Genomic DNA, 13,510 nt, shown 5'->3' with positions numbered 1-13,510 from the left:
GTTAGTGATAAAACAATTATTAAACATCTCTACAAAGTTATAATACTCTCGAAATTATGTGGATTGATTATTTTATGTTAGGTTTATACACAGAAATTATCCGCCAGTCGTAATTCAAAAATAGCATTTCGTTTTCCTTTCCGGTAAAGTTTTCAGTGTTCACACGCTATCACCTAAAACAAAAGAAAAGCCATAAAGAACAAGGGAAAGTTACTTTTATCTGAGTGTGTTAATCTACAAATTTGATATTATTATTATTATTATTATTATTATTATTATTATTATTATTATTATTATTATTATTATTATTGGCCTAAATGGAGCTTTCACACAAGTCAACAAACGATCTGATTGGAAACCTGTGGTGTTCTCTGGAAGCTGAGTGACAACAAGTCTCCTTAGACGTCCAGCTCTCTCCCCTCCTCCCATAGCATTTGCAAATAAATTTGCGCCATCGCAACAGCCTCTTACCATTGATTTATCGCTAGGAGTGGCCTCCCCAATGCCCCAGTTCTCATCACGCTTGTCCAACGGAGGTTCGGTCATCGCCCCCTCCTCGGTCTTTCCATCCTCCTTGACCTTTCTCGGCTTTTTGGTATCACTTTTGTATTGGGTGTAATGGTAACGAGACAATAGGAGGGGATGCGTGATGGGGGTGTAGAACTTGTAGATATGCAGCTTCGGTGTTTTTCATTCCCTGTAACGCTTCTTCGTTATATTGTATTCCTCTATTATTCTCCGCATTCAAGGATTTTCCTTAATATTTCAACCTTTTTCATTATCGTTAATCGTTGTATTTTTGCAGCTATTCCTCTAATTCCAATTTCTGCCATTCTTTTTTCAAAATTTTTCGGAATTATTCCTAGTGCTCCTACTATTATCGGTATTATTTTGATTTTCTTCATCATTCAAATCCGTTTTAGCTATATGGCTAGATTTGTGTATTTGCTTCGTTTCTCCTTTTCTTTCATACTCACCCTGTGGTCAGCTGGGACAGCAAAATCTACAATTTTACAGGATTTTTCTTTCTTGTCAATTATTACCACATCTGGTCTTTTTCTTTGATGGGTTTGTCCGTCTGTATGTCCATGTCCCATAGGATTTTGTGGTTCTCGTTTTCTAGTGCTGTTGCTGATATATAGTTGGTTGGTTCTTTTTTTTTTTTACTGTATATTAACCCTTTTCAGGTTATTTAATGCCGAATCCAAAGATTTTGAAGACATTTTTTTAAATATAATAGATTTGTTGTTTTCAACTCGGTTTCTATTTAACTCATAGTTGGGGCCCTAACAGGTACTACCACTCCGGGTCAGAGTGGACCTGGGAACAACGGCAATTAAAGGGTGACTCCACACTCCCGAATGCCCGCAAGCTGGAAACTCACCACTGGATATAGTTTAAGGTCATATCCATGACCTGCTGGTTTATGCTTGCACCATTTGTATGTACGTTCAAAATGCATCCGTTTACATAATTCCCAGTGCACCGCCCTCACCAATTGATCATGCCTGTTTTTGTATTCCTTTCGGGCCAGTTTGCTGCATTCACTTACTATTTCGTTTATCGTTTCATCTCTTTGTCAACAGAGTCTGCATTTGCTGTTTTCTTGTGTTTTATCGATCTTTGCTTTGATATGGTTGGTTCTTATCGAGTTATCTTGTGCTGCAGTTATTAGAGATTCAGTTTCTCGGTTTAGATGTCCTTTTCGCATCAATGCCCAGGTGTGTTCGTTATTCTCATCTTTTGTCATTCTTATGAATCTTCCGTGGAACTGTTTCTCTTCCCATTTCTCTTTTCTCGTTTTGTTATTTGTCTCTCTGTTTTCTGTTTTGTTGTTTTTTTCAGTGTCTCTCGCTGCCATAATCATCCTTTCAGTGTTTTGCATTATGTATTTTTCTAGTTCTTTTTTTGTGTCCTTCACACAGTCTTCTATAAAGGTCAGTCCTCTCTCGCCGTCTTTCTTTTTCACATAGAGTCTGTCAATATCGTACTTTAGGTGTAGTGCATTAGGTATGGTCATGAGTTTCCTGGTTTTCTGTTCGAGCTGTCTCTGTTCTTCTTTTGTTCACCCTATAAACGGTCCAGAATATCTTACTAGTGATACCGCCCATCTATTAATACATTTTATTAGGTTTCTGCTATATAATTTCCTTTCCATGAGTTTTCTTGTCTTCTGAGGTATTCTTTTCAAATTTTCTCTTTCATTTCTGTTGCTTTGATGGTGTCCGCTTCCAGAATTCCCAAGTATTTATAGTTGCCTTGTTCCCTTATTACCCTCATTTCTATTTGGTTGGATAGTTCCATGCCTTCTGTCATTTGCAGTTTTCCCTTTCTTATAAATAGTAGTGCACACTTTTCTATTCATAATTCCATTTTGATATCTTGTCTGAAGATCCTGATAGTGTTAATTAGTGTCTCTAGCTCCTTTTCGGTCCTTGCAAAAAGTTTCAAATCGTCCATGTACATCAGGTGGTTCATTTTTTTCTCTGTATTGGTGAACTTGTATCCGGCTTGGCACTTTCTCAGAATACTATTCAGAGGCATCATGGCTATGATGGACAGTAATTGTAATAGTGGGTCTACTTGGAATATGCATCTTTGTATGTTAATTTCTGTTATGTGTTGCCCATCAGCTGTCAATTCCAGTCTCCATGTTTTCATTGCATTTTCTATTACGTTGGTTATCCCGCTTGGTATTCTATACATTTTTAGGCACTCTACTATCTATACTTGGGGGGATCCTGACGTACGCTTTTTTGTAGTCGATCCATGTCATGGCTAAATTCTTTCTCCTTCTTTTTACCCCTTTTAGGATCTTTTGATCTATATATAACAGATCATGTGTTCCTCTTTTTCCCTTTTAGCATCCTTTCTGCTCCTCGGGGATGAGTCCACGATTATTCAGGGAGTGGTAGACTTGTTCCCTCAGTTGTGCTGTCAGTATCTTCCACATAGTGGATAAGCACGTGATCGGCCTATAATTGCTAGGAACTGTTCCTTTCTCCGTGTCCTTCTGTAGCAGTGTGGTTCTACCTTTTGTCATCCAGTCTGGTACGCTTGCTTCCTGTATACATCTTTTCAGGTTTAGGGCTAACCTTTCGTATAAGGTTGTGAATTTTTTGAACTAGTATGCACGTATTTTACCGTGCCCTGGTGCTCTCCAGTTTGCCATTTTCCTATATTTTTTAGGGTTTCCTTGCTGATTTTATTCACTGTTCCTTCTTCTATTTGTTTTCATGTCTTTCAGCATTTCGGCATTTCTATTGTGATCTCGTCGCTCTTCCCATATTTTAATCCAGTAGAGTTTTGTTTCTGTCGGATTTGGTTGTTCTGTTTTTGTTTTTCCTCCGTTCACGTTTTGGAAGAATTGGCTTTCATAAGTTTCAAATGTTCTGTTTTGTTTGTATTGTTCAGATTTATATCTATATCGTCTCAATCTCGCTTCTTTTACTTTTATTTTTTTGTCCAGTTCTTCATGTTTCTTGTTTAGCCTCTCCCTGCCAGTTACATTTATTATTATTATTATTATTATTATTATTATTATTATTATTATTATTAATAATAATTATTATTATTATAATAATAATAATAGAAGTACGAGTAGTAATTCTATCATTATTATCTGTACTACTTTTTACATTAAAGTAAATAAATCTACTACATGTGTATCATACGGTCATCAGTAGCAATCGACCAAATATTTATATTTTGGGTAAACGCATGAACATTCCTCGGTTAAGAGAAAAATACATCCACTCCCCGTTATTCGCATGTTAAGCATCGTTTTTGTAACGTGCAAAATGTTTCTTAAAATCTCATTCTTTAACATACGAAAGGAACTTTGTTAGGTATTTTTTACTTTTCTTATTTTGTATATCAATCGTCATATTTTATTAGTTGATTAAAACATGAATTCGGCATTTAGTCGATTAGCTAGAAATACAATTCGACTCTGTTAAAAAAATAATTTTTTAGTTTTTTAACTATTTTCAATAAATGAAAAAGAATACATTTGAGAAAAATATTTAGTAAACTACCCGGTTAATATACATCCGTCCTCACTAGAAAAGAATTGGCAATTGTATCGGAATCAGGAAAAAAGTTTGAAATCGTTTAATTATTAATTTATATAAAGTAATTAAGTTTATGCCCCATGTAAAAATTTTGGAAATGTGACTTTAATATCCAGGTATTTTATTTTATATTTCTCTCTCAATTTCAACTACAATGTAGTGTTTATTTTAGAAATGCTCAATTATTAACTAGTTGATCTCATACGTAGTTGCATATTTTATTTTTCTCCTTTGCCTATCCGGATTTGTGATTGTAAATATGTCAGACAATAAAAGCAGCTCTAATTTAATTTGTAATAATATATAATAGATATGTATATGCATTCTTTTTTCAGTTACAACACAGTCCACAATCTACGAGCAGACTTTAAAAATGTTGATAATAATTGGTTACACAGTTTTATTGCAGTTTCATACCAAAAAAAGCCACAGTACCACTTTGATGTAAAAGGCTACTATCTGGGGCATAATTTGCAGAGCTAATATGCAGGAGTTGAGCAGCAAGATGTCTGTTTACATTATTTATGTTCACCTTGATGTCATTACAGTCAGGGAAGCAGGGACACGGAAGGGAATTCCAGACTCTAGCAGTCCTAGAAAACTATTAGAGTAAAATGCTTTCTGGCATCCGGAGATCTTTACTTTGTACGGATTGGATTTTGCTGTCGGTTTTATCGGGATTTTCTTAGTCAGTTTCTAGTTCATCGGAGCACCTTCCATTGAAATACTTGTAAAACAGGGACAGAGGTTGAAGCCTATTTGACAGTGTGGAACCTATTCGATTCCCAGCTCTCTTTGAACCCTGTCTAAGATTGAGAAATTAGTAGCAGATCTACCAGCACAAATGCGTCAACAATACCTCAGACATGGGTGAATGGTAGCTTTTAAGAAGTACAGGATACTCACAGGATAAGTAACTTTCCAGCACGGCAAGGAGAACCCACGTTATTTGCAAAACCTTTGGGAATTTCTTTGATGTATCTGCTTCAAATCATGTTCCCTGTCAATGTTAAGCCGACCAGTTTGAGCGTATTACTTTCAGTTAATAATATAATTAACCATAAATATTAGTGGCTAAGAAGTTTTCCTGTAATTATTAATGGAACTAATCTTAGTCTTGCTAGCTATGAGTGTTACCGTCTATTTTTGCCCCCTTTTCAACAGCAGACTGAAGGTCTTTCTTTTGTGGTTTCTGCCATTCCTTTTAATATGTGTACATTGGTTTTCCCCTTTTGTGTATCATGGAGCGTGGTTTCATCGGCAACTGTAACCATCTCAGAAAGAATTTATCATGTAGGACAATTATGAATACTAGGAATGATAAAAGTCCCATGACTGACCGCAGTTTTTTCACCGGCATCATTGTAAACTGGTACCACAGAAGCCGTTTTCCAGCGCTCATGAAAGCAAGATTTGTTAAGGTATTAGTTGTAAAATTTGGAGAGAACTGGCCAACTTCTGCTGAGCATTTGTAATAATACAGCTGAGATTAGATCAGGTATACAGGTTTTGGAGGTGTTTTTTATGATATTATGTAGGGGAAGTCGGGGTAAGTTGAGCATAGGGGAAAGTTGAGCCACCCCCTTTTAACTACAATTGACTAAGCCAATCCAAGTTTGTATGCAATCTATAAACAACTGATCACGTGACTTTAACCTCGACCATTTTGTTTTGCTGAACCAATATCGGAGGTTGATGCAGTAAAAGAAAATCAGATTTCGTGCCAAAAAAGTAAAATAAAGCGTTACAGAGGTGAGTGCATGTTTCTTGTGTGTAATAATAGTTTGATTAGATATAATATGTGGTAGTTGTTTGTTCAATTACTTGCCTTCATACCTGTAAAAGAGTTTTACATTCACCACACATGAGATGCATGCATTTGAACAGACAATTCAATGAGGTCAGACTGGGGTAAGTTGAGCCAATGCTAATGGGGTAAGTTGTGCCACTGGCTCAACTTGCCCCATATGTCTTTTTACACGTTTTCAAGAAACAGATGAATGTGCAACCACATCAGTAGGCCTGTTATAGAGTGAATTCAAAATGCATGTTGTATAAGTTACATGCTCTACTTGTATAAGAATTAGATCTATGGGTTACCTGGTAAACGTTTAAGATGTGTAAGCCGTGCTTGGATAGGAATTTGCATGCTGTACAGGCGCTTTGTTATTCTAATAATAATAATTATTTCTATTATTACTATTATCATTATTATTTTTAACATTATTATTATTATCATTGTAGAATCAAGAATGTACTTACCTCCCCTCTCCACCATTATGGACTAGCCTACAATTAGTCAGGCATGGTGGGTTATTCCATTTGGAGGCGCCTGATTGGCTAAACATGACAGGAGAGGCAGGTGCCTCTCTACAAATGCCAGCTGTACTGGCATTCATTGTTCAATGTTCCAGACTTATGCCAGGAACTCCACTGAATAAACTAGTTCACTCTAGTAATATTCTACATCATTATCGGATTTATTGTGTTAACTTCATTTTTCTTTTTTGTGTGTTTCACAGAAAAAAAGCCCACCAGACATGCGCCACTACGTGCGAAAGACAAATCGTGGACAAACTCCTACATACGTTATGGAACGGGCTGCTGCTGCTGTTACTGGAGGTCAGAGTGTGAGGAGTGCTGCAAAGGACTTTAACATGGATCGAATGACACTGAAGCGGTACATGGACAAACAAGACAGTCAACCAGCAGGGACTGCTAACACACCTGTTTCCTTACGGCAATTGGTTTTTAGTCCTGAAATGGAAAGAGATTTGGCTGACCACGTGAAACAATTGTCAGACATGTTTCATGGTTTGTCATTGAGAAGATGTCGCACACTGGCATATGAGTTTGCTAAAAAAAACTGTCTCAATCTGCCACCAAGTTGGGATCGTGAGAAAAAAGCAGGACATGATTGGTGGTTAGGCTTAAAGAAGCGCCGGAACCTGGCAATTAGAGTGACAGAAGCAACATCTTTTAGGCGTGCCACAGCCTTCAACCGCCCAGTTGTTGATAAATTTTTCAACAACTTGAGTCAGATAATGGACAAGTACAAGTTCTCACCAAGTGACATTTACAACGCTGATGAGACTGGGTGCACCACCATTCAAAACCCTGGAGCCGTTGTCACAGAAAAAGGAAAGAAACAAGTTGGTTCAATCACCTCCGCTGAACGCGGGGAATTGGTAACGGTGGTGTACACTGTGTGTGCAATTGGATCAGTCGTGCCTCCTATGTTCATCCAGAGTCCACTACAGAGATCACTTCATCAGAGGTGGACCAACACAGTGCATAGGGAGGGCAATACGAAGTGGCTGGATGAATGAAGAGGTGTTTGTGGAATATTTAAATCACATCATCAAGCACACCAGATGCTCACCAGGAAAGAAAATCCTCTTAATCCTCGACAACCATGACACACACATTTCTTTGAATGTTATGAACACAGCAAGATCTCATGGCGTTGTCTTACTGACCATTCCACCACACACTTCCCATCGTCTCCAGCCGCTCGACCGGTCAGTGTATGGACCCTTCAAAACAGCATACAACAGAGCCATGGCTGGGTGGCTACGATCCAATCCAGGAAAAATAGTAACAATATATGAAATCCCAGCTCAAGTGAACCAAGCCCAGATGATTGCCATGACACAATTGAACATTGCTGCTGGATTCCAAGCCTCGGGCATTCATCCATTTAACCGGGACATCTTTAGTGAAATTGACTTTTCCCCTTCTCTTCCAACTGACCGTGAGCAAAATGTGGCTGCAGAAAGCCTTGAGGCAAATTCTACTGTGGAAGATGCAGGACCATCAGGTGAGGTTCCTGGAGCAGTCTTGCCCGTGCACAGTGATGATGTCCGACCACAAAAACAGCAAGAAGATGATCTTATGAAACCATCCGCATCTGGGTCTTGTGTTTCATCTAGCTCACATGATTTCATGCATCGTCCATACATTTCACCATCTGTAATTCAGCCATTTCCGAAAGCAGCACCAAGAAAGGCAAGAAGAGGTGGTCACAAAAAGGGAAGCTCAAAGATTTTGATTGACAGCCCTGAACGACAGAAGCTGATAGCCCTTTCTGAAAATAGAAAGAGGAGCCTATTAACAAAAACAAAACAGTGTTTGTTCAATGCTGGTGGGAAAAAGTCATGTCCCCTGAGATCTAAAACCCCATGTTCAAGTGACACTGATGATTCAGATTTTGAATTTGATGATGTGTCATCAGATAGTGATGGTGATATTGATCTGGATAGCCCAATAATCGAAGGTGACTTTGTGGTTGTCAAATGTGCTGGCAAATCACGAACTGTGAACTATATTGCCCGGATTGACACTCTCAACGGGGAGGACTTTTAGTTTGAAGGTGTTTTCCTTCAAAAAGTTGCTGGGAAGGTAGGAACGGACAAGCCTGTGTTTGTTCCAAACCCAAAGGACGAAGTGGGTTTCAATGCAGAAGATGTTGTTTACAAGCTGCCACAGCCAAATAGTGTTGGCAGTTCTGTCCGTTGTTCTAGCCAGCTCGTTTTCAGCTGTGACTTGTCATAGTGGCAACTTCATTAACTTACTTTCAGATATATGTTTCAAATTTTGTGCTGGTTCATTCGCTGTAATTAACATTTCTACTTCATTATTATAATTTGTTTTATAACCACAGCAACAATTTTGGGCTTGTTCCTTCTTTATTTGCAACACATTTTTGCGTGGCACAACTTACCCCTGTGTGGCACAACTTACCCCAGAGGTTGGATCAACTTGCCCCATGGTCGGGGCAAGTTGAGCCATTTGATATGCATTTTTGTAAAGCACGTGGTCGGTTTAGGTGTACTAGCAGAAAACTGCAACTTGTTTCAAAATGTTCCCAAATAAAAGAATTTTATATAATTAGTCGTTTGCGTTCTGAAGAGCCAAAATGGAAAATTGGCTCAACTTACCCCGACTTCCCCTACTTAAGAATGAGTGATTTTCAGATAATCTGGTTCGGTTTCTACTTGCAAAGGAAAATCTGAGAATAGTTGTTTGTTGGTTCAAAGGAAAGTTGGAGACAGACTTACGTTCAAAAAGGTTACTCTTCCCGGTTGTTTTGCAAAAAACTTCAAGATTGTTGGATAGTAGGGAAATAGTTGAATTCCTATCATTTACTACACTGTTATGGATTTCCCAGAAATCACGAGTACCTAATTTTTGTTCTTCAATATATTTTCCAGTGGTTTCTTTTATCCGTAGCTATTTCTTTTTTTACATGGGGGTCACCACTTATCAAGACCCGGAAGCCCCTCGGGGTAAGGGTTATAGAAATCAATAGGATAGTGTCGTAGTAATCGTTAGTATTGGAGATTTTATAAAGTCTTTTACTTAAGGTGGCGATTCATCAGAAATTTGTTTATGTTTGACTTGAAGACATCCAAGTTGTAGTCAAGTAAGAAACAGGCCAAGGAAGAGAGTTCCACAGGCGTGCACATCTAAGAAAGAAGGTTTTCATGTGCTTCAATTGCAGCTTTGAACCATTCAGTGGTTTCATTTGCGCGCTATTCTGCAGGAAGAGAAATATATTTCCCCATGGAGCAGCTCTGATATGATCTCTGATGTCATCCCAGTTAACCTTATTGTAGTTCCTTATCATTTTCGGCAATGACTCTTCAATTTGGAATCGAGAGTAGGGTGATGTTTATTATTTTTACAGCATGTCAGCATTTCTGAGAGAGAGCAAAGGGCATTTGTTACACAGCCATCAGGAACTCGATTTGATAACATATTTTTCATACTAACAACTTTAGAAAAATTGAATTTTTAAATCATAAAACTAAATCTTATTAAAAATTTTAAGAATCTCTATAAATCTTGTACATATTCCTGCAATATACTGCACATTCTTATTCAAACATTAAAAATGTCAGTGTAACTCAAAGAACATAGTTCCGTCAGGAACTAAACGTAACTGTTATAATGTCTTTACAATCCTTATAAAACAATCTCAGTTGAAATTTCAGTATGATTTTAAAGGTAACACTACTTTCAAATCTTACCCAGGATTGTTTATAAACAAGGCAATTATAACTTAGTTTAACATTATTAAAACAATTTTACTTTGTAAATAGTTTTGATCGGTTTCTGAGTTTTATTCAAAGCTAGCGGTGTTATATTTTCTTTCCTGAATCATATATTTGTGAATAATGTTTGTTAAATTCGTTAGATATATATGTAAGGAGTCTCTCGCATCTATCGAATTCATAGCGATAACCTTAAGAGGTCCTACATATACCAGACTTGTGTAAACGTCAGCCTGCTGAGAGGATTAAGGAAGTCTTGTATTATTTTATTTTTCATTGTTCACTTTAAAATACTACCAGAAATAGATAGAAAAAAAAAATAATTTCCAGACACCTCATGTTCATTACCCTAAGCTAGAGAAAAAGCTAATCTACGTTTAGGATAAACGTAAATTAAAGAAAATATGTTTTGGGGGGATGTTAAATTCCAACACATATATTTGCAATAAGAGTAATATCGTTGTTTATAGCATGTAGTTATCGAGCCAGCAACAGTTTCAAGAGATTAAGAAAACAACTGAAAATGCGAAAATTACCTCATGAGCCTATCTTTAAAACGAACTACAAATAAAAGTTTATCTGACAAAATTTACTAGTATATAGTTGGAATTTGTTTAGACGAGAATTGATACTTTGTATAATTTGGATTATTAGGACAATGTTTCCACCTTGGCTGTTCCAATGTATTAAATGCAATTCACAAATATTTGACAATTAATAACGATTTTTTGTTATTTACGGCGGACCAGTTTTTTTGATTTATCTAGTGCAGAATTCCGTAACATGTAAAACAAATCAAATTAAAAAAAAACTATTTTTAGTACAATACCTAGAGATAATATGTCATATCGGCATCCTAGCACTGTTTGCAACTGGAATTCTCTGTAACGATAGAATTGTAGCCCTGGAAACGGTGACATGATTCAGTTTCCGTTTGATTAAAACCATTTTATTTTGTTGTTAGTAAACCAAATATGTGTACAAATGCCAAGAGCCTTCTATTATGTCTGACAGTGAGACAATGTTCAACGAGATAGATCTGAGATTCGCTGTTGTACAACTCATACTCTCTATCGATCAAAATTATGACAACAGGCCCATTGCCAGCACCCTCAAAATGCAAATCCGCACGGTTCAACGTTTGAAGGGACAGATCAATGAAGTTTCCAACCATGGTTTTGATTTTTGTTGTATTTTCAAGTGATGGTCGCATCATGCCAGCTCATATCTTAGAAGTCGGCTTGAAAGTCAAAACCATAATGCACGTGGATATGCTAAAGAGTCCGAAAGACCCCGGCTTTCCTTCAGAAGGAGTGCAATGATTTGATACCTTTCTCTCACGGACCCTTCTCCTCTTATTACCTGAATCGCTGGACTACTTAGTTTGGTTATGTGTCGTGATCATCACCAATATTACCTCTCACAAACCAAAACCAGCCTGATCACCCCCTAACCGCCGGCGCTTGTGAACAAAGCATGTTTCCAAGACCGGACGCATATCGAGGGGTGATTGAGGTTTAAAGCGGCTATATTAAATATATATTAGTTTTACTACATAATCAAGAACCTGAATTGATTTTCCAATAACAGTGTTTTTTATAAATGAGTAGTCTTGCTTTCTTTAGGGCGACAATATTTTTCCCGATTCCGATACAATTACCAATTCCGATTTCGATTCATTTATACATCTCTACATATTAAACTATAGATATATTTTTCCTAATTTCTGTAAAAAAAACACATGTTGAATGCGCTGATATTTTCCTAAATGTAAATTTACACTTGTAGAGGATGATCTATAGATTTTAGCTTTATTGGTAATTTAAAATAATAAATATTTATTATTTTATCATTATACATAGCAATGAAATATTTTTCTTTAAACAAAACCAAATAAAAAAGACAATTAAAAGAATCGTTTTGGCATTAGAAAATAGGCATCAATTCCTTTCGAACACCGATTCCGATACTCCAAAATTTGTCATATATATATATATATATATATATATATATATATATATATATATATATTATGTTCGTTCGATACAAATAGCACATTGTTAGCATGTAATTGAACCATTATGATATGTAGATATTGCTAATTTGTCTGCTTGCTTGCATTGTTCGAAAAGAATGTAGCATTCAGAGTCCCATTTGTTGCAACGAGGCTTCCAGTGATAACAAATATAGTCATTATACGATTAAATATGATTTTTTTTTGTTTGCAACTTTGTTAGTATGTCTGTCCACGCGACTAGGAATATCACAGTTATTCATTAAACATTTCCTATGATGCATACCCTTTCGGCTGTTATTGATTGAAAAATGCCTGGAATTGAAATATTTGTACATTCGCTCTTATGTTAATGTGTATCAGACGTCAAATATTTCTCAATGTTCTGTTTTCTTTTAAGAAAAAACACAATGCCTTCATTAAAGATACGTATATTTCCATACCTTATTGAATGCTGAATTCTGAAATCGTCTGTCCGTCCTGTAATATACAAAATGCAGATTTATGGTAGGAATTGTATATTTTAATTATAATTGCATAGAATATACAAAAAAACAACCCATTTAAAAATGTTCAATCCTAAAGCATAAAACCTCTAAACATCTTAACACTGCAATTATTGTTTCATTGTTTTACTTTTGTATTTATTAAATATTTAAACCATAAGCAATAACAACAACAACAATAGTAACCAGCACAACAACAACAATATCAACAAGATTAATAACAATAATTATTATTATAACATTTAAGAAATCCCGCCAGAATTATAGATACCTCTATGCATATAGTCGCATCAGCCTGGATATTGTCAACTGTCACGAAAAATTTCCAACTCAAGCGTGATTATATGAATTGCTCCCACGTCTCCAGTTAAGAGACGGTGACCCGGAAAATTTAGAAGAAATAATTTACACAAATAATAGAAAGTGTTATGTAACAAATTGTATGGTAACTTTTAGATTGTAAGCTGTGCTTGATTAAGAGGTCCAAACTTTTCCATCTAGCAATCACGCTTTTACAAAGAACAATGTGTAGTATATACCGACAAATTTTAATAATTTAAAGCACGCAGGTTTTGGTTCAGTGAAAATGCCACTAGATTCAAGCGAGAATTACTGTAGCTTAAAGTAAATCTAAGGAGGAAAACTCAGCAGATATTTAGACCAAGGCTAGCCAATAATGATGTGAGCTGTCGAGACAACGACGATGATGATCTCGACAGACATATTATCTTCGTTACGTCTTAGCTGATATGCTGGGATTTGCGTGTGAGAGTTATTTTTCACAACGGTGTCACACAAACTCTTACACATCAAAACATAAATCTAAGTTTATGCTATTCTTGTTAGTTTGTCTTTCTTGTA

At 36.4% G+C, this 13,510-nt stretch overlaps 1 long non-coding RNA gene across 1 annotated transcript in view; it reads right to left on the bottom strand.

Annotated features, from left to right (window-relative positions):
* The window catches only part of LOC145301511 (uncharacterized), a 2,019,466-nt gene that overhangs the window by 414,456 nt on the left and 1,591,500 nt on the right, over window positions 1-13,510 (bottom strand). The window contains exon 6 of the long non-coding RNA XR_013873525.1: window positions 12,587-12,623. This is a non-coding gene — a long non-coding RNA (uncharacterized LOC145301511). The remainder of the gene's footprint in view (window positions 1-12,586; window positions 12,624-13,510) is intronic.

This window comes from Euprymna scolopes, chromosome 1, assembly GCF_053919585.1.
Source record: "Euprymna scolopes isolate OS-2025 chromosome 1, ASM5391958v1, whole genome shotgun sequence".
In the NCBI taxonomy this organism is placed as follows: domain Eukaryota; kingdom Metazoa; phylum Mollusca; class Cephalopoda; order Sepiida; family Sepiolidae; genus Euprymna; species Euprymna scolopes.
Note: the sequence above shows the minus strand (reverse complement) of the source record. Positions and strands in the feature narration are given on the sequence as shown.